The 24,544-nt window shown below is 38.2% G+C and overlaps 1 long non-coding RNA gene across 1 annotated transcript in view; it reads left to right on the plus strand.

Moving 5' to 3' along the window:
- Positions 1-17,427: 17,427 nt before the first annotated feature.
- LOC139034448 (uncharacterized) overlaps positions 17,428-24,544 on the plus strand; it is a 343,034-nt gene continuing 335,917 nt past the window's right edge. Inside the window, exon 1 of the long non-coding RNA XR_011486954.1 lies at positions 17,428-17,491. This is a non-coding gene — a long non-coding RNA (uncharacterized lncRNA). The remainder of the gene's footprint in view (positions 17,492-24,544) is intronic.

The raw sequence follows: 24,544 nt of genomic DNA on the forward strand, positions 1-24,544 counted from the left end.
TGAATAAAGAAAAGGAAGATATGACTTATTTATTTAAATAAGAGAATTTACTTCTGTATAGAAAAAAAACCATAAAGTAAAATGCCACATCAAACACTGAGACACATGATGATTATTACAGGAGTAAAGGATAATTGAGTGAGGGGGCAGAACAAAAAGATCCAGAAATTTACCCACCTCAAGTGAATTTTTATCATTAAAAACAACGTGCTTGTAGAATGAGTTCTTTAGTATAAACACAGTTAATTAATTAAAAGTATAATAAACAATAGTAACAGTCCAAGGACCCAAGAGTATATGCTTCGCCCACTCACATAAGTAGATTCTAGGTCATAAGAGGGGATTCTAAGATACAGAAAAAATTAACCTAAGGCCTGTAGCTGAGAAACTATCCAACATTATTTCGAGTTCTCCATTGCTAGCTAGAGGACAGGATGATCTATATGGTTTAAGGAAAGAGCTTTGGTTTGACTTTTTCCTCCTATTATAATCCATCCTACCCAAGAAGTCAAATATGCAAACAATTACTGTGTACCTACTAAGGGCAAATGACAGTGTTAGAGATACACAAAAAGACCCCAGACACCTTAAAGTAATAAAACTATCCTCCACTCCTTATGTTAACTGAAGACATATTATCAATAGCAAAAGCAACACAGTTATCAAATCCACCCTGTGTAAATATAGTCAGGAAAAACATCTTTTTCTTTTTCCCATCATGCCTAATCATTTTTAACACTACTGTTTAAGGGTTTGCTCCTATTTGTGGAGACTTACAGATTGAGAGAAATATAAAGCATAGTCTCAGACTTTGAGGACTGTCTAATACCCCCACTCTGAACCTCTTCAAACTGACTTGTCCATTTACAAAGGGTGGTGGTGGTGAGAAAATAGATCTTTAGAAATTAAATCTGCTTAATATGGCTTGACAGAATTAAAAATAATAGCAATGCAGTTTCACAGACTGACTTTCTTGCTAAACAAACACCAAAGCGTCTTTCAATTTTCCAAATGCAGGGACTAGTTTCAAAAGATTCATGTTACTGGAAAGCTCCCAACCAAATAATGTCTCTTTATTGGAAGCAAATGAAGAAAAAAGAGGATCTGTGGGGGAGTGGGAGCTACATAATTATATTAAAGCATAAACTCAGGAGTTCAGATAGGGATACATGGGAGGAATAGTTGCCCTGGCTTTGGTTGGAGAGAAACTGTGATCAGAAATATTTATTTGATAGGGTAGCCTTATTAGTGAGTTAGATGATAATAGAGAAAAGCTTGAGAATTCAGCCAGGATTGAATTTAAACAAGTTTTACTGCACTGCGGGGAGCTGGAAGACCTTGGAGTTTAGCTGTCCAGCAGGGTAGGCAGGAGTGGGATTTGGTGAAGAAGCAGAATACAGTTTCTAACAATTTAGGTTCCAGAAGCCTGAGGCCTTAGGTATTAGTTGTGACTCTGCTCTTTAGTTCAGGTGTGACTTTGGACAGGGACAAAATCAGTATTTATTTTATAAAGTCTGTGGGGAGATAAGCAGTGCTAGTACTTAGCGTTTAGCGAACTGCTGCACATTCAGGTAGGATGCATAAATGTAAGCTGCCTTGAGATTATATTGCAATGATAATAATGACAATAACAATAATAAACAGCAGCAGCTGCCATCCAGGATTTAAGTCTGAGTCTTCCCTGTTTAAAATAACTAATGCAACGAACAGTTTTCTCTTGCATATTCACTAATTGTTCCATCAGTCTATTCTTTGAAATACTTTCCTCACTTCTCAGTCCCCCAAATGGGGCTCATAGCAAGACACTTGTATTGAAAGCATGCATCTATTCATCTGTCAGTTACTTATTCATTCAACAAGCATTGAGAAGCCACTGTTTGGAAGACCCTGTTGGGAGCCAGGGATATACATGATGGTTAAAAAGACAGATTCTTCCATTCTGGAAATTTAAGACCTAGTAGGGGGCTGTACATATTAGACAGATTAATTGGGCTAAGGTTTGGGTGTTTGAGAGGAGACTGGAGTTTGGCCAATGACTTTCTGGAAGAAGTATTTAAGTTGAAACGAGAGATAAGCAGGAATCACTCAGATGAAGGGGGTCAGGAATGGATAAGAACAGAGAAAACTATTCCAAAAAGGAAGAGCCTGTGCAGAGGCAAGAATTTGTGAAAGCGAGTAGAATGCCATCCAGTGTGCCTGGGTAAGGGATGTGAAGAGAAGGGTGTCCAGAGATAAGAGATGGGTTGGCATTGGGTATGAAGGGTTTTGTTAAAACACCTTCAGAGAGTACTTTTTTATTCTGAGGGCAATGAGATTGGAAAATAGAAAAATCTTAACATGTCCACGAAAACACTGGTATGTAATTTTTTCCTGCCATTTTCATTTTAGTTATTCCATTTCATCCTCAAAATAAGTCTAAGAGGTAGAGCAGGGCAGGCATCTCTCCCCTTCTGTAGCCAAGGAAACAGTGTCAGACTTGTGTCCTCCCAGGTCACTGCCAAGTTCCATTTTGTAAGACTGCCTGATGATAAAAAGCACCTTTCCTTTTACCTCCTGATACACTCTTTCTCTAAATTTAATTGATGGGATGTTGATGCTGAGATATTGTTCAAGGAGAGCACTTTATAGAGTAAGGCAAGCCCTTTAGGAAGGAAGGTGACCTGATACAGGCCCCTACAGCTCCCAAATCACTTGATTCCATGGAGCTCCACATGCCTTGGCCTGCCTTCTCCATTTGGAAGCTCTGGCTGGGGCTGTTCTTGAAACCCATTGAGGAAACTGTGTGAGGTTATCTCCATTATTCCCTCACATCTTCCTCCCTTGGCACAAGGAAGCTGTTAAAATGAATTGGAATTTGAAAAAGGTCCAAGTGTAGCCGTGCATCAATCACAGATATCTGAGCGGGTCCAAAAGCACAGAAAACAAGCAATATTTAATCAGAGATTCATGGGTCCCCACAGGCCCAGGTTACCATACATTCATACGTATACACACAAATGAACAAAAACAAACAAATATTAAAAATAGGGCTCTGCCCAGCTTGGAATTTTTCCAGCCAAGAAAATACTCTTTATTATTCTCACCATCTTAATGATTTCCTTCTCCCTTGGTTTTTTTTTTATCCTTATGAAATGCCAGTGGATTCATGAACAAGGGTAAAATTCTGACAAGCAAGAGAGAGAGAGAGAGAATGAATAGGACATAATTGTTATAAGAGGCAACTGTTTATTTTTCTTCTTTAAATGACAGGCTCTTAGAAAGGAGGATACTACACTGGTTACCTAAAAGCAGAGAACAAGGACTTAGCTTTTAGATGTAATAAATCAGTGGGGTAACTATATAAGCTGTTGTTTACTTTTGAAAAATCATTTGTATTTTGAAATGATTTTAGACTTGCAGAAGAGCTGCAAAAAAAAAAAAAAATAGTACCTATAGCCTTCACACAGTATACACTTATGCTAACAGCTTATGTAACTAACAAATTAATTTTGGTACAATGTTATTAAACTAAATAACTTACTTGGATTTCACTTGTTTTTCCACTAATGTTCCATTTCTGTCCCAGGATTATGTTTAGTTTCATGTTTGCATTTTGTGCTTCCTTAGTCATTTCTAATCTGTGACAGTTCCTCTGTCTTTCCTAGTCTTTCATGATCTTGACACATTTGAAGAGTACTTGCTAATTATTTTGTAGAATGTTGTGCAATTTAAGTGTGTCTGTTGTTTTCTCTTGGTTATGCTACAGTTATATATTGTTGGGAAGAATGCAATAGAGGTGGTGTGCCCTTCTCCAGCCACATGTTAAGGGGTACATGGGGTTGACAAATGCTACTTAATCTTGACCACTTGTCTAACATCCAGCACCTGGCTCGCCTCCTAGACTATCCATGAGAAGTTACCATTTTCCTTTTTGAAATTACTAATTATTTTTGAGAAGATAATTTGGGATTGTATATGTACTCTGTTTCTGCATAAACTTTCTCTCACCAATTTAAGCATCCTTTAGTGGACTTCACCTGCAGCAATTCTTACTATCACATGATAGTCTAATACTGATACTCTGTTTCTTTGATTCTTTTTATGTGCTTTCTTGGAATTCTTCTGTAAGGAGGAATTGTCACTTCACTTATTCAGTATTAACTTGTTGACTTTTTTGCTCTTTGGATTATAATTCAATATTATGGCTCGATTTTCCCAAATTTGGGCCATTGGCAGCATTTCCATATTGGCTGCCTGTCATTTCCATATGCTGTCGTTTTTCTGTCCTTTTTTTTAAAAGATTTTCTTACTTTCTAGCACTACAAGATACTCCAGACTCATAGTACATATGCTCAGTGCCCCAGCCTGGAAAACTACCAGTTGTCCAGAAGCTAGTTCCTTTTATTGGAGAAAGTAATTAAAATTCTGAAAGAGATAGGAATACCAGACCACCTGACCTGCCTCTTGAGAAACCTGTATGCAGGTCAGGAAGCAACAGTTAGAACTGGACATGGAACAACAGACTTAGGAAAAGGAATATGTCAAGACTGTATATTGTCACCCTGCTTATTTAACTTATATGTGGATGAAGCACAAGCTGGAATCAAGATTGCTGGGAGAAATATCATTAACCTCAGATGTGCGGATGACACCACCCTTATGGCAGAAAATGAAGATCTAAAGAACCTCTTGATGAAAGTGAAAGAGGAGAGTCAAAAAGTTGGCTTAAAGCTCAACATTCAGAAAACTAACATCATGGCATCCAGTCCCATCACTTCATGGCAAATGGATGGGGAAACAGTATCAGACTTTATTTTTCTGGGCTCCAAAATCACTGCAGATGGTGATTGCAGCCATGAAATTAAAAGACGCTTACATCTTGGAAGGAAAGTTATGACCAACCTAGACAGCATATTAAAAAGCAGAGACATTACTTTGCCAACAAAGTTCCATCTAGTCAAGGCTATGTCTTTTCCAGTGGTCATGTATGGATGTGAGAGTTGGACTATAAAGAAAGCTGAGCACCGAAGAATTGATGCTTTTGAACTGTGGTGTTGGAGAAGACTCTTGAGAGTCCCTTGGACTGCAAGGAGATCCAACCAGTGCATCCTAAAGGAGATCAGTCCTGGGTGTTCATTGGAAGGACTGATGTTGAAGCTGAAACTCCAATACTTTGGCCACCTGATGCAAAGAGTTGACTCATTTGAAAAGACCCTGATGCTGGGAAAGATTGAGGGCAGGAGGAGAAGGGGACGACAGAGGATGAGATGGTTGGATGGCATCACTGACTCAATGGACATGAGTTTGGTAGGCTCTGGGAGTTGGTGATGGACAGGGAGGCCTGGCATGTTGCGATTCATGGGGTCGTAAAGAGTCGGATATGACTGAGTGATTGAACTGAATTAAGAGAAGAAGGTCTAATTGTTAACTGTGGTTAGTGTTACTAAAGTCTTACTGTTTCTAGGTCCTCTCAGTGGCTAGATTTAGGAAATATACTTATGTGTACTAAACTAATTCATGCACACACATCTCTATCTATTGATCTATATCTATTTCATGTTGATACTTCTCACTTCAGTCCAGCACCATAGTCTTCCTTCTTCCTTATTTTTAGATACTTTCTCTGATAGTAAAAAACTTGACCCTTATTAGGAACACAATATACTTATTTGTGCAACAGTTTACTCAAATATATTAGTAGTTTTTCAGATTCCTATCCCATATTCCCATACAAAACAAATTTTCCAGCTAGAATGTAATATTTGTGTATAGTTCTTTCTGTTCTTGGCCCAATAGTATCCTCTGAAAATGTTGTTTTCAGAAATTATGTAGGCTACATACATTCTTCTCCAACATCTTCACTGTGGTTACGTGATTCATTTATAGTTCAGTTAAATTTGTTTGCCACTGATTGTGTTCCTTCTTTTCCACCACGTTCTGGTTTGTTTATTATTTTTACATTTGCATAAAGTATGGTAGTTTTATTTAACTTTACGAGAAACCTTCACACTGTTTCCAGAATGACTCTTGTTTTACATTCCCATCAGCAATATATGAGAGTTCTAGTTGCTATATATCATTGCCTGAACTTGGTGTTGCATTTCTTGTAGTTGTTACTATTTTTTAGCTTTAGCCATTCTGATAGATACATAGTGATATCTCATTGTGGGCTTTAAGTTGCACCTCCTTTATGATTAGTAATGTTGGGCATCTTTTAACATGTGTATCATCTATAGATCTCCTTTGTTGAAGTGTCTGCTCATATCTATTGCTCATATTTTAAGTTAGCTTGTTTGCTTTTTATTGAGTTTTAAAAGTTCTTTGCATATCCTAGTACATGTCCTTTGTCTGTAACCTGATTTTCAGACAAGCCTAATCTGTGGCTTGTCTTTTCACTTTTTGATAGTTTCTGTCACAAAGCAAAAGTTTTTAATTTTAATTCAGTCCAACTTATTTTTCTCTTTTATGGAACATGCTTTTGTTGCCATATCTGAAAACTTTTGCCTAACCAAAGGTCACCTGTATTTTCTTCTATGTTTTCTAAAAAGAGTTTTATAGCTGTTTTTGTGGACATGATCCACTTTAGTTAATTTTTGTGTAAGGTGTGAGGAATAGGTCAAAGCACTTTTGGCATATGGATATACATTTATTTAAGCACTATTGTTGAAACTACTATCCTTACTCTGTTTAAGTGCCTTTACGACTTTGTCAATAATCACTTTATCCTACATGTATGTGTTTATCCCTGGACTCTCTCGTTTGTTCTTTGATCTATCTATTGATCTGTCATTTCACTAATACTACATGGTCTTGATTTATAGAACCTTTATGTCTTAAAAATGGGTAATATGAGTTCTCGAACGTCATTCTTCTTCAAAAATATTTTGTGTCTAGTTTTTTTACTTCTTACACACATTTTAGAATTTAGAATTGTAGAATCAGCTATCATTTTTAGCTGATTAGATAATTCAGGAATTATCTAAAATAATTTAGGGATTATCTAAAATTATCTAAAAATTTAGGATTAGATAATTCCTAAAAGTCTGCTTGGATTTTGATAGGGATTGCAGTAAATCTATCGATCAAATTGGAAAAAATTGACATCAGTTAACAATATTTTCTTTTTCTAATAATTTCACAATTTATATTATTTTTAAATAAGTGTTTGGTAAGTTGCCAGTGCAGTAATTTTAGCCAAGAGTTGTTTTTTGAAAGTTTTTAGACTATAAGCTTGTTTTCTTTAATAGGCACAGGATTTTCAGGTTATCTGTTTCTTTCTGGCTTAATTTTGATAATTTATGACTTTAAGGAATTGATCAGTTTGAAATTTATGGGTGTGGAAGTTTTTTTGGTTTCTTTTGCAGTATTCTCTTGTTAATTTTGTAATGTTGGTAAGTTACACTGTGATAATCCCTCTTTTGTTACTGATGTCGATAATTTGGGATTTTCTTTTGGTTAATAAGGTTAGAGATTTATGATTTTTTAAAATCTTTTCAAATAAACAATGTTTTATTCCATTGATATTCTCTATCATTTTTCTGTTTTCAATTTCAATAAGTTTTGTTCTGATTTTTATTTCCTTCTTTGGTTCACTTTGAATATAGTTTACTCTTTTTCTAGCTTCTTAAAGTGGAGACTGAGATTAATAATTTGAGATCTTTTCTTATATAAGCATTGAATGCTATTAATTGCCCTTTAAATACTGCTTTAGTTGCTCATATTTTGTAGTTTTATATAGTTCAAAATATTTTAAAAGTTTGAGACTTCCACTTTGATCTATGGGTTATTTAAAAGTGTATTTTCTAATTTCCAAAAATTGGAGCATTTTCCAGATATTCTTTCTCTCTCTTTTTTTTTATTAATTGATTTTTAGTTTAGTTTTGTTATCTGAGAACATAAATAGTATTATTTCTATTTTTTAATTTGTTAAGGTTTCTTTTATAGTTCCAGATATGGTCTATGTTAGTGAGTGTTCAGGTGCAACTGAAAAAAATTATATTTTGTTTCTTTTGGATTAAGTGTTCTATATAAATGTCAGTTAAGTCTTCTGTTCTTGTTTAGAATTCCACTTTATTCCTTAGATTAATTTATTAATATAGCTACTTTAGCTTCTTTTTCTGTAGTATTTGTGTGGTACTCTTTTTTTCCATCTTTTATTTTTAATCCATTTAGGCCTTTATGTTCAAAGTAGGTTTTTTTTTTTTTTTGTAGAAATAATGATTTGGGTCTTACTTTTTAAAATCCAATATGGCAATCTCTATCTTTTAATTGCTGTGTTTAGACTATGGACATTTAATGTTATCATTTATGTGACTGGGTTAAAATCTATCATTGCTAGCTGTTTTCTATTCTTTCCTTCAGTCTTTGTTTTTTCCCCTCCCTTTTTAACACCTTTTGCATTGTTAATTAAGCATCTTTTAGTGATTTCATTTTACCTCCTATGTTGATTCATTTGTTATACTAACTTTTTAAAATAATGTTAGTGGCTACCTGATAGTTTAAAATATACATCTTTCCTTAGAGTCTAGCTTCAAATAAAACATCATTTCATGCATTCTACAAGGAAGTTATAACAATATATTCATTCAATCATTTGTGATTGACATATACTATAAATGCACAATGTAGTCCTATTTTTACTTGAAAAATGATCTTTTAGAGCAATTATTAATAAAAATAATAAAAATGAATTCAATTTTACCTTCATTTGTTCCACTGTAGCAGTCATCATCTCTTTGTTTAGATCCAAGTTTCAGTCTAATATCATACTTTTTCTGTCTAAGTGTTAGTTGCTCAGTCGTGTCTGACTCTTGATGACTCCATGGACTGTAACTCATCAGGCCCCTCTCTCTATGGAATTCTTCAGGCAAGAATACTGGAGTGGGTAGCTATTCCCTTCTCCAGGGGATCTTCCCGACCCAGGGGTTGAACTTGTGTCTCTTGTATTGCAGGCATAATCTTTACCACCTGAGCCACCTTTTCTGTCAAACAATGCACTTATTCTTCTTATTTTTTGTGGTATAATTGACAATCAGAATTGTATATATTTGAAATTTCACAAGGTGAAACATCAGCAAGATGACAGATTAGGAAGTTCAAACACTTGTCTCTTCCATGGAAACAGCTGAAACAGCAGATAACTGCAGACTGAAATAGCTTTGGAAGATCTCAGAACTACAATGAAAAAGAGCAGTAACCCTGGGGAGTATGATAGCAGAGGATTGCAGCATAGAGAAGAATAGGAAACATTTTACCAGTTACATCCCAACCAACAGTCTAGAGCAGTTCAGTGACAAAAGGGGATCCCCTCAGAGGGATTTTATCCTATGGGGAAATGAAAGACCTGTAGAAATCCTTGTCACCTTCATGGACATTTACAGCCTTTGCTACTGAGGATTGCTGAAGTCTTCACTGATGCTGAACTCAACTGATGGAGATCCCTAGAGTCTCTGCCACTGCATTTCCTCCCTGGGGCTGGAGCTGTTGCTGTGGTGAAACCTTAGAAGCCTGAGTTGCTGCTTCTTGCTCTCCTTGACTGGCACCACAGTGCCTTGCTTAGTGAGCTGGAGCTGCCACTAGGCTGTGCCCTACTTCCTGGATCCCAAGTCATGCTTTGACCTTCCATCACTAGGGCTATGCAGTTGGAACTCTGTATCTGCACTGAAGGTCCTGAGTTTCAGATCTGGAACATGCCTTCATCAGGGCGGTAGTGTTGCTATGCAACACCCTGCCCCTGGGACCTGAGTCTGGACTTTGACCTGCCATTCTCTGGGCATGTACCATTGCTGTATCCTGCACTACTCTCTAAGTCATCTCGATGAACACCTGAAACCCAGATCCCAGTTCCATGGGTGATCTGCATATGCTCACACCTCAGACACTGGTACCACTAATGTCTGCACCTGTGCTGCAGGCTCCAGATGCCATGGTAAATCCATGTGCCCCTGAGTCTAGGATCCTGGGTCCACTGCCTTTCATTTCATTTTTGAAATTCATCTACATCTCCCATCCCTCCCCACCCCACACATATACACATACCTCAAGCTTGGTTAAGATACTTTCCTCTGATAGATCCTTAGTCCTACCCCCTCTATCAGTGCTAAAGCTCACATACTGTCTCACTTTCTCTGGATTTCTCACCTTGAGTCTCACACAGGTGGCCTGACTTCTTCTAAATGTGAAATAACTCTATTGTTTTATCCCTTGCAATACTCTAAAAGGGATCCAAGGTGTAATTGTACTATTCTAGTGCCGTAATGAAGAGCTAACTCATTGGAAAAGACCCTGATGCTGGGAAAGATTGAGGGCAGGAGGAGAAGGGGATGACAGAGGATGAGATGGTTGGATCGCATCACCGACTCAATGGACATGGGTTTGGGTGGACTCTGGGAGTTGGTGATGAACAGGGAGGCCTGGCTTGTTGCGGATCATGGGGTCACAAAGAGTTGGACACAATTGAGAGACTGATCTGAACTGAACTGAGTGCCCTAAGGCACAGACACTTAGCCTTAGCATCGGAACCAGTTAATTGGGCCCTCAAACAACACAGTTGGGATCTGAGGCTGGAACGCTTCTGCTCTGTGCTCTTGTTTCTCCATTCTTTAGAATCGTCATGTTTCAGGCTTGGAGAAAATCATAAAGACCAAGCATTCAGTAGTTATCAACTTTCATTCTTTTGCAACAAAAGGATGAATAATGTAGACAAGGATAAGAATCTCCCATTGACATAGGTCAGTCAAGTTTACTCACTACAAAGATAATTTGCTTTGTGGGTATGTGCAATTATCTTCTTTCAGTTCTCTTAGTTATTCTTTAGGTAAGAATATTGGTGTGAGTTACCATTTCCTTCTCCAGGGGATCTTCCTGACCCAGGGATTGAACCTGGCTCTCTTGCTTTGCAGGTGGATTCTTTACAGTCTGAGCCACCAGGGAAGCTCTAGCTATTCTATACTTGTCCAATAGGTTTTGTTGTAATCAATGAACTCATTTAATTTATATATTTTTAAAAAATTAATTGCAAATATTGCTGTATATTTGTGGTAACAAATTACCTGTGGTGACCACAGCTGTGAATCAGAAAGTAAAGTTGAAAACTTCTATACCTGGTCTAACCCTTCAACTGACTTTTGAGATCCTACATTTCTGTCAAATTTATTCATCTTGCACTTGCACACCTCTAGTGGCAGAGGATCTGATTTGCTTCTTCCTGAGCAAACTCCAGTTATTAGTAACCTCAGTCTGGATGGAGCTGAAATATCTCTCTGAAATGTTTCCCTACCAGTTTTATTGTATATTCTTAGGCCCAGGGATGGCAGAGCCTTGTGGGCTGCCATCTATGGGGTCGCCCAGAGTTGGACACGACTGAAGCGACTTGGCAGCAGCAGCAGCAGGCCATGTAGGAGGTGTCTGTGAAGAGTTCATGACAGATGGCAGACCTTTGGCTTCTTCCTTGTGGTCTTGGCCAAACCTATGGTGGTACCACTAGACTTGATGTAGTCATTCTGGATAACAGGGAATTCTGCTTGATGATTGGGGCTGGTTAGCATTCTTGAAGCAGAGATGAAAGCATTTTAAAGAATGTCCAACCAGGAGAAGCATGTGGAGAAACTGGAGGTGAGGAAAACTCAGAGAAGATGCTCTTTGCCCTCTCTAAATGTCAGTGAATACCAGTCTCACCCAGAGGAGCAGTAGAGTCTAAGAAAGGGAATTTATCTCTGTAGAAATGAATCCTCACAGCATGAGGGCCAATAGAATTATTTTCTGGACACAGCAAGAGTTTATAAATGAAATAAGTGTTCAAGAATCTGGATTTCAGAAAGAGAATAACTGGATTTGAATCAAAGCTCTGCCATGCCATTTTGGACAGACTGTTCAAGCTTTAAACATTAGCTTCTTCATCTGCACATTTTGGATAATAATATCACTAAGTCATTATGAGATTAAATGTGATAAGTTATGTAAAGGGTCACTAAAGAGCATTATTATTTGTATTTAAAAATTTACATTCAAGTTAAAAGAGGTAATATTGGTAAAAATTTCAGAGTTAAGATCACACACTTATTTGTTGGATAAATTCAAAATTTATCCAAATTGAAAGTCAACTCATTAAATGGCCTACCCCTACTCTTTTTGTTCCCCTCTTAACTGATGTTTAGAAGCAGAGGATAGCTTTGCTAATATCATCTCAGCAATTCTTTTCAAAGACTGTAGATTACTATGGAAATATTGCATTTAAAACTATGAGCTTAATGATAAGTGCCATGATAACACTGCTTATTGTACCTTTCTATTCATGGGCATTTAGGTGTATAAGACATTTCCTCTCTGATGGTACATCACAATCTCTGAAATACCTTTATTCAACTACTTGGATTAGGGATTCTGTGCAGACATAGCCAACATCGTTGCTGGAGGGAAAATAAGAAGAGGCCAATGTGAGAATAATCACAGGTGGCTCAGAGGGTAAAGAATCTGCCTGCAATGTGGGAGACCCAGGTTCAATTCCTGGGTCAGGAAGGTCCCCTGGAGAAGGGCATGGCACCCACTCAAGTATGGCAACTTGCCCAGAGAATTCAATAGACAGAGGAGCCTGCTGGGCTACAGTCTATGGAGTCACAGAGTCAGACATGACTGAGTGATTAACACACACAATAAACATATGTTCCAATAAAATACTTCTTCCATGATATTGTCTTTCAAACTTTAACTGGATGGTCCAAAATGGTGTCTTATTGCTTGATTTAACTGAAGTTGCACATTTTGTCATATATTAATAAGCAAAAGTATTTTTTTTAATTGTGAAATTTCTGCCCATTTTCTATTGGATTGTATATGTCCTACTTAAATTCAGTTCAGTTCAGTCACTCAGTTGTGTCCGACTCTTTGCGACCCCATGAACTGCAGCACGCCAGGCCTCCCTGTCCATCACCAACTCCTGGAGTCCATGCAAACCTATGTCCATTGAGTCGGTGATGCCATCCAACTTTCTTATCCTCTGTCATCCCCTTCTCCTCCTGCCCTCAATCTTTCCCAGCATCAGGGTCTTTTCAAATGAGTCAACTCTTTGCATCAGGTGGCCAAAGTATTGGAGTTTCAGCTTCAACATCAGTCCTTCCAATGAACATCCAGGAGTGATCTCCTTTAGGATGCACTGGTTGGATCTCCTTGCAGTCCAAGGGACTCTCAAGAGTCTTCTCCAACACCACAGTTCAAAAGCATCAATTCTTCGGTGCTCAGCTTTCTTTATAGTCCAACTCTCACATCCATACATGACCACTGGAAAAGCCATAGCCTTGACTAGATGGAACTTTGTTGGCAAAGTAATGTCTCTGCTTTTTAATATGCTGTCTAGGTTGGTCATAACTTTCCTTCCAAGACGTAAGCATCTTTTAATTTCATGGCTGCAGTCACCATCAGCAGTGATTTTGGAGCCCAGAAAAATAAAGTCTGATACTGTTTCCCCATCCATTTGCCATGAAGTGATGGGACTGGATGCCATGATGTTAGTTTTCTGAATGTTGAGCTTTAAGCCAACTTTTTCACTCTTCTCTTTCACTTTCATCAAGAGGCTCTTTAGTATAGTCTGCAAAGCCACAGTCATCAAGACAGTATGGTACTGGCACAAAGACAGAAATATAGATCAATGGAACAGAATAGAAAGCCCAGAGATAAATCCACAAACCTATGGTCACCTTATCTTCGACAAAGGAAGCAAGGATATACAATGGAAAAAAGACAACCTCTTTAACGAGTGGTGCTGGGAAAACTGGTCAACCACCTGGAAAAGAATGAAACTAGAACACTTTCTAATACCATACACAAAAATAAACTCAAAATGGATTAAAGATCTAAATGTAAGACCAGAAACTATAAAACTCCTAGAGGAGAACATAGGCGAAACACTCTCCGACATAAATCACAGCAGGGTCCTCTATGACCCACATCCCAGAATTTTAGAAACAAAAGCAAAAATAAACAAACGGGACCTAATGAAACTTAAAAGCTTTTGCACAGCAAAGGAAACTATAAGCAAGGTGAAAAGACAGCCCTCAGACTGGGAGAAAATAATAGCAAATGAAGCAACAGACAAAGGATTAATCTCAAAAATATACAAGCAGCTCCTGCAGCTCAATTCCAGAAGAATAAATGACCCAATCAAAAAATGGGCCAAAGAACTAAACAGACATTTCTCCAAGGAAGACATACGGATGGCAAAAAACACATGAAAAGATGCTCAACATCACTCATTATCAGAGAAATGCAAATCAAAACCACAATGAGGTGCCATTACACACCAGTCAGGATGGCTGCTATTCAAAAGTCTACAAGCAATAAATGCTGGAGAGGGTGTGGAGAAAAGGAATCCCTCTTACACTGTTGGTGGGAATGCAAATTAGTACAGCCACTATGGAAAACAGTGTGGAGATTCCTTAAAAAGCTGGAAATAGAACTGCCATATGACCCAGCAATACCACTTCTAGGCATACACACTGAGGAAACTAGATCTGAAAGAGACACGTGCACCCCAATGTTCATCGCAGCACTGTTTATAATAGCTAGGACATGGAAGCAACCTAGATGCCCATCAGCAGACGAATGGGTGAGGAAGCTGTGGTACATATACACCATGGAATATTACTCAGCCATTAAAAAGAATTCATTTGAATCAGTTTTAATGAGATGGATGAAACTGGAGCCCATTATACAGAGCTAAGTAAGCCAGAAAGATAAAGACCATTACAGTATACTAACACATATATATGGAATTTAGAAAGATGGTAACGATAACCCTATATGCAAAACAGAAAAAGAGACTCAGATGTATAGAACAGACTTTTGGACTCTGTGGGAGAAGGCAAGGGTGGGATGTTTCAAGAGAACAGCATCGAAACATGTATATCTAGGGTGAAACAGATCACCAGCCCAGGTTGGATGCATGAGACAAGTGCTTGGGCCTGGTGCACTGGGAAGACCCAGAGGGATGGGGTGGAGAGGGAGGTGGGAGGGGGGACCAGGATGGGGAATACATGTAAATCCATGGCTAATTCATTTCAATGTGTGACAAAAACCACTGCAATGTTGTAAAGTAATTAGCCTCCAACTAATAAAAATAAATGGAAAAAAAAAAAGAGGCTCTTTAGTTCTTCTTCATTTTCTGCCATAAGGGTGGTGTCATCTGCATATCTGCATATCTTCCAGCTTGTGTTTCTTCCAGCCCAGCATTTCTCATGATGTACTCTGCATATAAGTTAAATAAGCAAGGTGACAGCATACAGCCTTGATGTACTCCTTTTCCTATTTGGAACCAGTCTGTTGTTCCATGTCCAGTTCTAACTGTTGCTTCCTGACCTGCATACAGGTTTCTCAAGAGGCAGGTCAGGTGGTCTGATATTCCCATCTCTTTCAGAATTTTCCACAGTTTATTGTGATCCACACAGTCAAAGGCTTTGGCATAGTAAATAAAGCAGAAATAGATGTTTTTCTGGAACTCTCTTTTTCCATGATCCAGTGGATGTTGGCAATTTGATCTGTGGTTCCTCTGCCTTTTCTAAAACCAGCTTGAACATCTGGAAGTTCACGGTTCATGTATTGCTGAAGCCTGGCTTGGAGAATTTTAAGCATTACTTTACTAGTGTGTGAGATGAGTGCAATTGTGCAGTAGTTTGAGCATCCTTTGGCATTGCCTTTCTTAGGGATTGGAATGAAAACTGACCTTTTCCAGTCCCGTGGCCACTGCTGAGTTTTCCAAATTTGCTGGCATATTGAGTGCAGCGCTTTCACAGAATCATCTTTCAGGATCTGAAATAGCTCAACTGGAATTCCATCTCCTCCATTAGCTTTGTTCGTAGTGATGCTTCCTAAGGCCCACTTGACTTCACATTCCAGAATGTCTGGCTCTAGGTGAGTGATCACATTATCGTGATTATCTGGGTCATGAAGATCTTTTTGTACAGTTCTTCTGTGTATTCTTGCCACCTCTTCTTAATTTCTTCTGCTTCCGTTAGGTCCCTACCATTTCTGTCCTTTATTGAGCCCATCTTTGCATGAAATATTCCCTTGGTAACTGTAATTTTCTTGAAGAGATCTCTAGTCTTTCCCATTCTATTGTTTTCCTCTACTTCTTTGCATTAATCACTGAGGGAGGCTTTCTTATTTCTCCTTGTTATTCTCTGGAACTCTGCATTCAAATGGGTATATCTTTCCTTTTCTCCTTTGCTTTTCACTTCCCTTCTTTTCACAGCTATTTGTAAGGCCTCCTCAGACAGCCATTTTGCTTTTTTGCATTTCTTTTTCTTGGGGATGGTCTTGATTCCTGTCTCCTGTACAATGTCATGAACCTCCATCCATAGTTCCTCAGGCACTCTGTCTATCAGATATAGTTCCTTAAATCTATTTCTCACTTCCACTGTATAGTCATAAGGGGATGATTTAGGTCATACCTGAATGGTCTATTGGTTTTCTCCAGTTTCTTCAATTTCAGTCTGAATTTGGCAATAAGGAGTTCATGATCCAAGCCACAGTTAGCTCCCAGTCTTGTTTTTGCTGACTGTATAGAGCTTCTCCATCTTTGCGTGCAAAGAATATGTTCAGTCTGATTTCAGTGCCGACCATTTGGTGATGTCCATGTGTAGAGTCTTCTCTTGTGTTGTTGGAAGATGGTGTTTGCTATGACCAGTGCATTCTCTTGGCAGAACTCTATTAGCCTTTGCTCTGCTTCATTCTGTACTCCAAGGCCAAATTTGCCTGTTACTCCAGGTGTTTCTTAACTTCCTACTTTTGCATTCCAGTCAGCTATAATGAAAAGGACATCTTTTTTGGGTGTTAGTTCTAGAAGTTCTTGTAGGTCTTCATAGAACTGTTCAACTTCAGCTTCTTCAGTGTTACTGGTTGGGGCATAGACTTGGATTACCATGATATTGAATGGTTTGCCTTGATAATGAACAGAGATCATTCTGTCATTGCCTTATTGTTATTGTGTTATTTTTTAACATTATTTGTATAGGTTTGTAGAAAATATCTTTACATGTCAAGGAAATGATCACTTTTACATGAAGAATTTTTAATATTTTATATAATTTAAGTAGTGACAGTATCTAAAATACAAATCAGGGAATTATCAATATATCTTTAAGTTCTGGAAAATGATTTCTGTGTGTGTGTGTTCATCATATGTGCTTTATTTGCAGTATTCCCAGATCAGTACTAATTTCTAATTAAAAGAAATAAGAAAACAACATAAGTTCAGTTTTTATTATTGCTTCTTAAAAAAAAAAGCATCTCTTTCTTAAACTTCATTAAAAAAAGATGCTTGATACAAGTACACCACTTTTGTTCTGAGATTCCGTAAGAGTTTTATTTATTCATTTTAGTCTTAAATATATGTCAAAATTGGGTAAGAATTTAGCTGAGAATACCACAGTTTTTATTCTGGTTTTTTTTTTTCTTCTAGTAGAGCATCGAGCAGCAATTATATTTTGCTTAAGGAAGTTCGCTGCATACACTTGTTCCCAAGGTACTGTGCTATGGCCTTATACTGTTTGGATATATCTGAATGTAATATCTTGTTTCTCTTATTTATACCAGTAATATCTAGTAATATTTTAAGCTTGGGGTGTTCAGTAATGCTTAGTAGTTAGTTAAGTAGGAATTGGTGCATTATTAACATTCATCATAGCAGCAATAGTAGTGGAAGAAGTATTTAGAGTTGTTGTTTTTAACATTTCTTCTTTGGGATATAAGAAAAGAGGAAAATATGGTCACTTTCTTCATCTGGAAAATAGGAACACTAATGGCATTTTCCCAACGAGTCTTTAAGTTTTAAAGAATTAATATATGTAAAGCACATGGACTCATGTCTAACATATAACAGCTTCTCAACAAAAAATATCTTTTATTATCATCTATCAATATTAAATCCTAATTCAAGAAAAAGCATTTCCACTCAAATTTTCCTGAGCCATTGAGGTACACTAATAATTCTTCCATTCTGGAGGCAGTTCTGCTCCTAGAGGTAAGTGTTAGGACTTAAGAGAAGCCCATAGATGTTAGATGTTTGCTCCAGGGTCAAATTTGTCCATGAAAAGGGTATTATTTCTCCATTCTCAGTAAAACATAGAGTGCTCAGCAATGCTCAAATCACTCCCTAACTCTGCTAAATTAAGTCCTTTTCTAGGAAAATTACCAAGTGGATGGAGGAAAACAACTGCATGTCATCCGGTATTATGTGCACACTGAGGTCTTTAATTACATAGAGTTTGAGTCTGTGCTTGACCAAGAAAGAAATGTGGTTCTGCTAATGAGTTGAGCACATAGGAATTTGGAGATGTTCATCGTCAACAGTGCTTCCAGGAAGAGTTTCCCCTCTATTGTCGTGGTTCATTATTGGATTATATGATTTTCATTTTTTCCATCCCCAGCCTTACCACTTTAAATGTTCCATCCTTTGCAATCAAATGCAATTCTTAAGCTTCATTTAGAAGTAACAATAGTGGTGTTCTATGGAATGGAAAAAGAAAAGGAAGAAAAAAAAATAGAGATGAGATCTAATTTACCAGAACACATCTTAAGAAATGAGAAGAAGATAAACCTGTCCCTGGGAACCCACACACTCCAGTATAGGGCCTAGTGTGGGGAATTCACAGCGGATTGGGGTTTTACAGGCAGATTTCTGGGAAACAGGGTTTTGTTGGAATGGGAAGTCATAGAGCTATGGGCCTGTAGCAAAAATATTTGGTAGCCCTGTCTATTTAACAGCCTCCAAAATACTTCCAAAGGTCACAAATGCTAAAAATAATAGAAGCAAGTATAGTCAACTTCCCTGGGTTGGGAGGAAGCTCTGGAAAGTGAAGGTGGTGTAGGACTAAGCCTCTGGATACAGGGGGAAAAAAATCAACTTCCTCTATAAATCTTGGTTTGCTACTATGTTCACCTCTTGGTTTCTGTCTCTGGTCATATAGACAGGAGAGCACCTGGTTAGCAGTCCAAAGAACTAAGGACTTATTACTACACCATGACCTCATCTATCATCTCTTTGAATCTACATCCTTGAAAGTGAAAGTGTTAGTTGCTCAGTCATGTTTGACTCTCTGTGATCCCAGAGGACTGTAGCCTGCCAGGCTCCTCAGTACATGGGATTTTCCAGGCAAGAATACTGGAGTAGGTTGCCAATTGACATTCTTGAATGTCCTCTTTTGATGGTATGAGCCTATGATCCTACTTTTCAAGTGCAAGGGCTGAAATCATATGGTTAAATGTAAGCAAGATCCTTTCTAAGCAAACCCGGCTGTTTTGATGAATACATTTTTGTGTAAAGTCGTGGACTTTTTGACCACAAAATCTTACCATTCTTCCAGCTGCCCCTACCTCCCACCCATTTCCCATGCATTTTTAGATTGCTTTAAAATCAGCCTCAGACAAACCAACATGGATTTATAAAATATGATTATTAGACTATATCTTGCATTTTAGGATTTTAGAGCTGTTGAGGCATTCAGGAAATTTTAGGTCCAATTTCTATATTTTCAGGCAGAGCAGCAAAATGATTTCTATTTGAAGATCAGATATTGCAACTGTCCTGCCCATAGCCCTCGGGCTCTGCCTTCCAGTGCACTTTTCCTGACTGCTAGACCCACATCTGCATATCTTTGCCTAAGGGCTTTCCCTGGCCTTTTGGAGGCGACTCTGCCCACACATATGGCAGGCCAGAGATGCCTGGGGAATTACTGCCCCATACTCCAGCATCCTTTTGTCAGTGATAGAAAGTATATATGATATACTTATCATATATAAGTATCCCAGTTTCATCCCCATCAGTTCTCACCTTTGCCTGTTTAAGGAACTCTGAGGCACATGTTCTGCACTAGCTCCCAGAGTTACCAACATTGGTAACCTGGATAGTTATCACTTATAATATATATAGTGTTATAGTTTCCCCTATATTGGCATCCTTTCCTTCCCTGACTTAACTTCCATATTACCTGGGTTCCCTAGATTACCTTCCAAATATCTGCCATTTGTGCACAAATCCTAACCTCAGGTTCTACTCCTGCGGGAATTCAAAGATACCTCTGCACCTTGCACATACTTTTACCGTGTTTTCCTAGAAGAAGGATTCCTAGTGAGTTGCTTTTATTGCTGTGACCCCTACCAGCTGATAGATTTGTTGATTTTTGTCAGTGGCTTTGCATCGTTGCTTGCTCAGGCTTTAGTGCAGTCCTAGCATGTTGTAAGATGTGGTACGTCTTTGTGGCAGTGAATTAAATTGAATTTCCAAGACTTTTTCATTGGTTACTCCAAAGCTGGAAAGAAGTGCCCAGGGCTCTTGACTCCTATGTTTCTCTGCATGCAACAGCATCATCCATACCTTCTGTGATGGACCTCTACTGCTTATGACCACCCAGCATGCATTCCACCCTAGACAGTTCCAGTCCCCATAGCTAGGGTGTGCCTTCCAATTCATATAGTCCCTCCCTCTGACCATAGTGATTTGTTCAGAGATCCAAACTTTCGGAACTGCTGAAACTGAGAAGCCTATTCTTTCTCTCTTCTTACTTTCCTTTCTCCCTTACTCCCTCCCTTTCTCTCTCTATCTCTTTATTTCCTTCTTTTATTCATTCTCTCATTATTACTAGAGTTACTGAGCTTATAGGAATGTGAGCCTAGAGCTTGCTAGTGGGCTTCTTTCTACCCAAAGAAGAGAGCCTGCTCAAAGTAAAATCAATAGAATAAAAGTTAGAATGAATGGTGCAGGGGGAGAGAGCGTAGAGAGAGATTGAATCCTAAAGACACTGTCTTAGTCCTTGCATACAGATGTGCTTAAAAGATCTTGAACTTTTCAACTATGTAAGTCAACACATTACCATTTTTGCTTAAGTCAAAATGAGTCTCTTAGAGTTCTTAGGTTTCTTCGAGTTAAATACAAACTTTAAATTATTGTACCCAATTAGCAGCAGACCCTGTTCAGGTACTAGAGATTCAGAGATACAGGTGCTGTCACTGTCCATGGAGAATTTGCATGTGAATGAATAATTTAAGGAGCAATATGATAACACTTCCCTAGTGACTCATCTGGTAAAGAGTGTGCCTGCAATGTGGGAGAGACCTGGGTTTGATCCCTGGGTTGGGAAGATCCACTGGAGAAGACTGCCTGCTCCAGTATTCTGGTCTGGAGAATTCCATGGGCTGTATAGTCCACAGGGTCCCAAAGAGTTGGACACGAATGAGTGACTTTCACACACATTATAACACTAGGTTTTTCATTTTCTTGCTTTCCTTTTTTTTTTTTTTTTTTTAGCCACTGTGTTTCTTCTCTTGGCTTTCTCAAGAGACAAAGAAGCTGGGTTATTTTCCTTTCAGTTTCCCCAGTCACAAAGAATTCCTTTCTAGTACTTTTTTTTTTTAGGAGGCCAGCATATCCTGGTTGCTTGTTCCATGTGATGAATGTCTCCATTGCTTATTAACCTTCAAAATAGGCAGCCCCCACCATTAGGGCTTATGGTCTGTATGAGACAACATAAAAACAAGACACATTCTCCCCCATGCACATTTCAAATGAAATGTAACAGAAGAGAAATAAATAAAAATGGGAAAAAAATGCCTTAAATGGTTTATGTTGGAAAATGTTATATGGGCAATAATGGTACTTATATGGGCTTTGGGCAGAGACTTTGATAATGAAGGTTAAATGAGGGAATGTTACAAAAAATGTTCACTGTTCATAAAAATAAATCTCTGGTATGAACCAGAATGAAATAAGCAGGGTTGCAGGCACTGAGAGCAGCTGGGGTGACCTCAGTCTCAGGTTGGTAATAGCCAGACTCGCTGGAACCACACACTCTCACCTCAGCAGGATTCACTTAGCTCTCATCACAAGGACATTGAGTTCCATGGGCCTCAGAGGTGGCTCTTCAGCTGTCACTGAAAAATAAGGACATTGTCCTTTCTAGCATTCTTCCTTTTTAGGTCCTGGCAGGGTTTCCAGGGACCCTGTCTTTCTAGGTTAAGTATCTGTCCAAAGGTTTCAAATGCAAATGTCCAGCAGCAGGTTGTGAAAGAGTAAAATGGACTCGAAAGGGATAGTGGCAAATTGGAGAAACATGTGCCATATGAGAGGGTCACCACTACTCAGTTCAGACAGTGGGAATGCCAACTTAGTGGAGTTAAGTCTTTCCTTTTTTCAAGGGCAAAGCTGGAGTTCTCAATTTTATGATTTTTTAAAAATAATTTTCAATATTTGTAACTGATTTCAGTTATATATATAATATATGAATATATGTATATGCATATATATGAATGTATGTATATAGATATATATGGGTGTAGGGGAAGAATACATGTCTAAGGGGCAAAATTGGCCTAACAGCAGCCAGTTTGGAATCTATTGTAAGTGAATGCAGAGATTGTAAATATCATTGTTTACTTTCATTGATTTAATAATTCATTGATTATTGCTGTCGAGCTGTCAGATAAAGGTCCTCCATAAGGTCTAGTCCTGGAGGCAAGAGCGTGTATTTGAAACAGTCATTCATTAGCATGTACTGTGTGCTGGGCATTTGTCTATGAGCTTCACATGGATTATTTCATTATATTCTCCTTACCATCCAAAAAGAAAGCACCAATGTTGGCCCATTTATAATAAAGGAAACTGAGGTTTCCAGAAATGAAGTATTTGATTGACCAAAGATATTGTATAGGACACCTTTTGTATAGTACCTCTCGTCATCTTGGCCTTGCCACTGTTTCCAGCCAAGGCTACCACTCCACCTCATATGCTCTGGCTTCCTTTGGCTGCACAAAGATATTAATACATCATGGGGCAGCCCTCTGCCTATGGGGGCAGGAGCTGATGGATAAAGGCTTTTGTCCCTGGCTGACAGTTCTGACACACATTCTGTAAGACTCCTCTGAAGGCCTTGTGTGAAGTACACAGTCACCTGTAGCAGTTATCACTTTCTTGTACTGGTGTTTCCTCCTTTCCTATTCACCTCCCTGCCCCTTATTTAGGGAATCACATTCTCCCAGTAAACCACCTATACATGCCACATCTTCATCACAGGCTCTGCTGTTGGGAAAGTCAAGCTAAGATAGTAAGTGGTAAAGCTGGAATTAAAATCTAATTTTGACTTGTCTCCAAGTGAATACTGTATCAAATCAGTCTTCATGTGATCCCTTTACCAGGTCCTTTTCACTCTGATTGGTTGTGAAATAAAGCTTTTGAGTTAAAAAAGGCTCTGAAAGGATTCTTGACCAGCAGAAAGGGAGGATGGTAGTGTGGGGTAGTTAGTACACAGAAAATAAATAGGAGAAACAAGGCAAAATGTAAGTTTACTTCATAATACAGTTAATTTTTTGGCACTGCTTCTGTGTTTGTCACTGTGCCAAGTACTAAGAAAGGAACGCAGAATTATGGAAATGAAAACTATGGTAGAAAAGACTTATTTCCAAAGATCTTCAGTGACTTTCAGCAAGAATGTCAATTTCAAATGCCCGCAGGGGCCAATGAGACCCTGGAGTTAAACCAGCCTGGTTTTTGTTTGCATATCAAACACAACTGTGTAGTTTTCAGTGCTACACAGAATTAGGCTTTAGGTTTTCTCCCAGTTTTCTTCCAATACATGGCTGTCCCAGTCTGCTCATTTTCCCATTTTGGATAGACATGAAAGTACAAAAATAGTTTGCTTTCATTAATTAATAAAAATTGAGATACAATTGGTGTATAACATTAAGTATAAGGTGAACAGCATTTTGGTTTGATACATCTGTGTATTGCAACATGATTATAATAATGTTAGCTTTAGCTGACACTTCTGTCTCATCACGTAACTGTCCCTTTTTTTCTTATAACAACAATTAAGACTTAGTTTCTTAGCAATTCTGAAGTTTATAATACAGTATTGTTGACTATACTTACTATGCTGTGCATTAGCTCTCCCAAAATTATCTGCTAGTTTCAAGTTTGTACCCTTAAACACCATCTCCCACTCCCCTACCACCTAGCTCCTGGTAACCACTATGAAAAGTAAAAGTGTAGTCTCTCAGTTGTTTCTGACTCTGTGACCCCACAGACTATAGCCTACCAGGCTCCTCTGTCCACAGAATTCTTCAGGCAAGAATACTGGAATGGGTGTCCATTCCTTTCCCCAGGAGATCTTCCCAACCCAGGGATCAAACTCTGGTCTCTGCATTGCAGGCAGGTTCTTTACCATCTGAGCCACCAAGGAAACCCCGGTAACCACTATACAACTCTCCATTTTTACTAGTTCAGCTTTTTTTATTTTTTTAAGTTGCAAATATAAATGATATCATGCAATATTTGTCTTTCTGACATCTCACTTAGCATTATACTCTCATCCATCCATATTGTTGGAAATGGCAGGATTTTCTTCTTCCTCACGGCTTTATAATATTCTGTTATATATCTCTACCACATCGTTTTATCCTTTTCTCTGTTGACACAGGTTATTTCCAAAGCTTGTCTATTATATTATAAATAATGCTGTAATGAACATAGATGTGTATGTATCTCTTTGAGATACTGATTTCAGTTCCTTCAGATGTACACCCAGAA

This window comes from Odocoileus virginianus, chromosome 3, assembly GCF_023699985.2.
Source record: "Odocoileus virginianus isolate 20LAN1187 ecotype Illinois chromosome 3, Ovbor_1.2, whole genome shotgun sequence".
In the NCBI taxonomy this organism is placed as follows: Eukaryota; Metazoa; Chordata; class Mammalia; order Artiodactyla; family Cervidae; genus Odocoileus; species Odocoileus virginianus.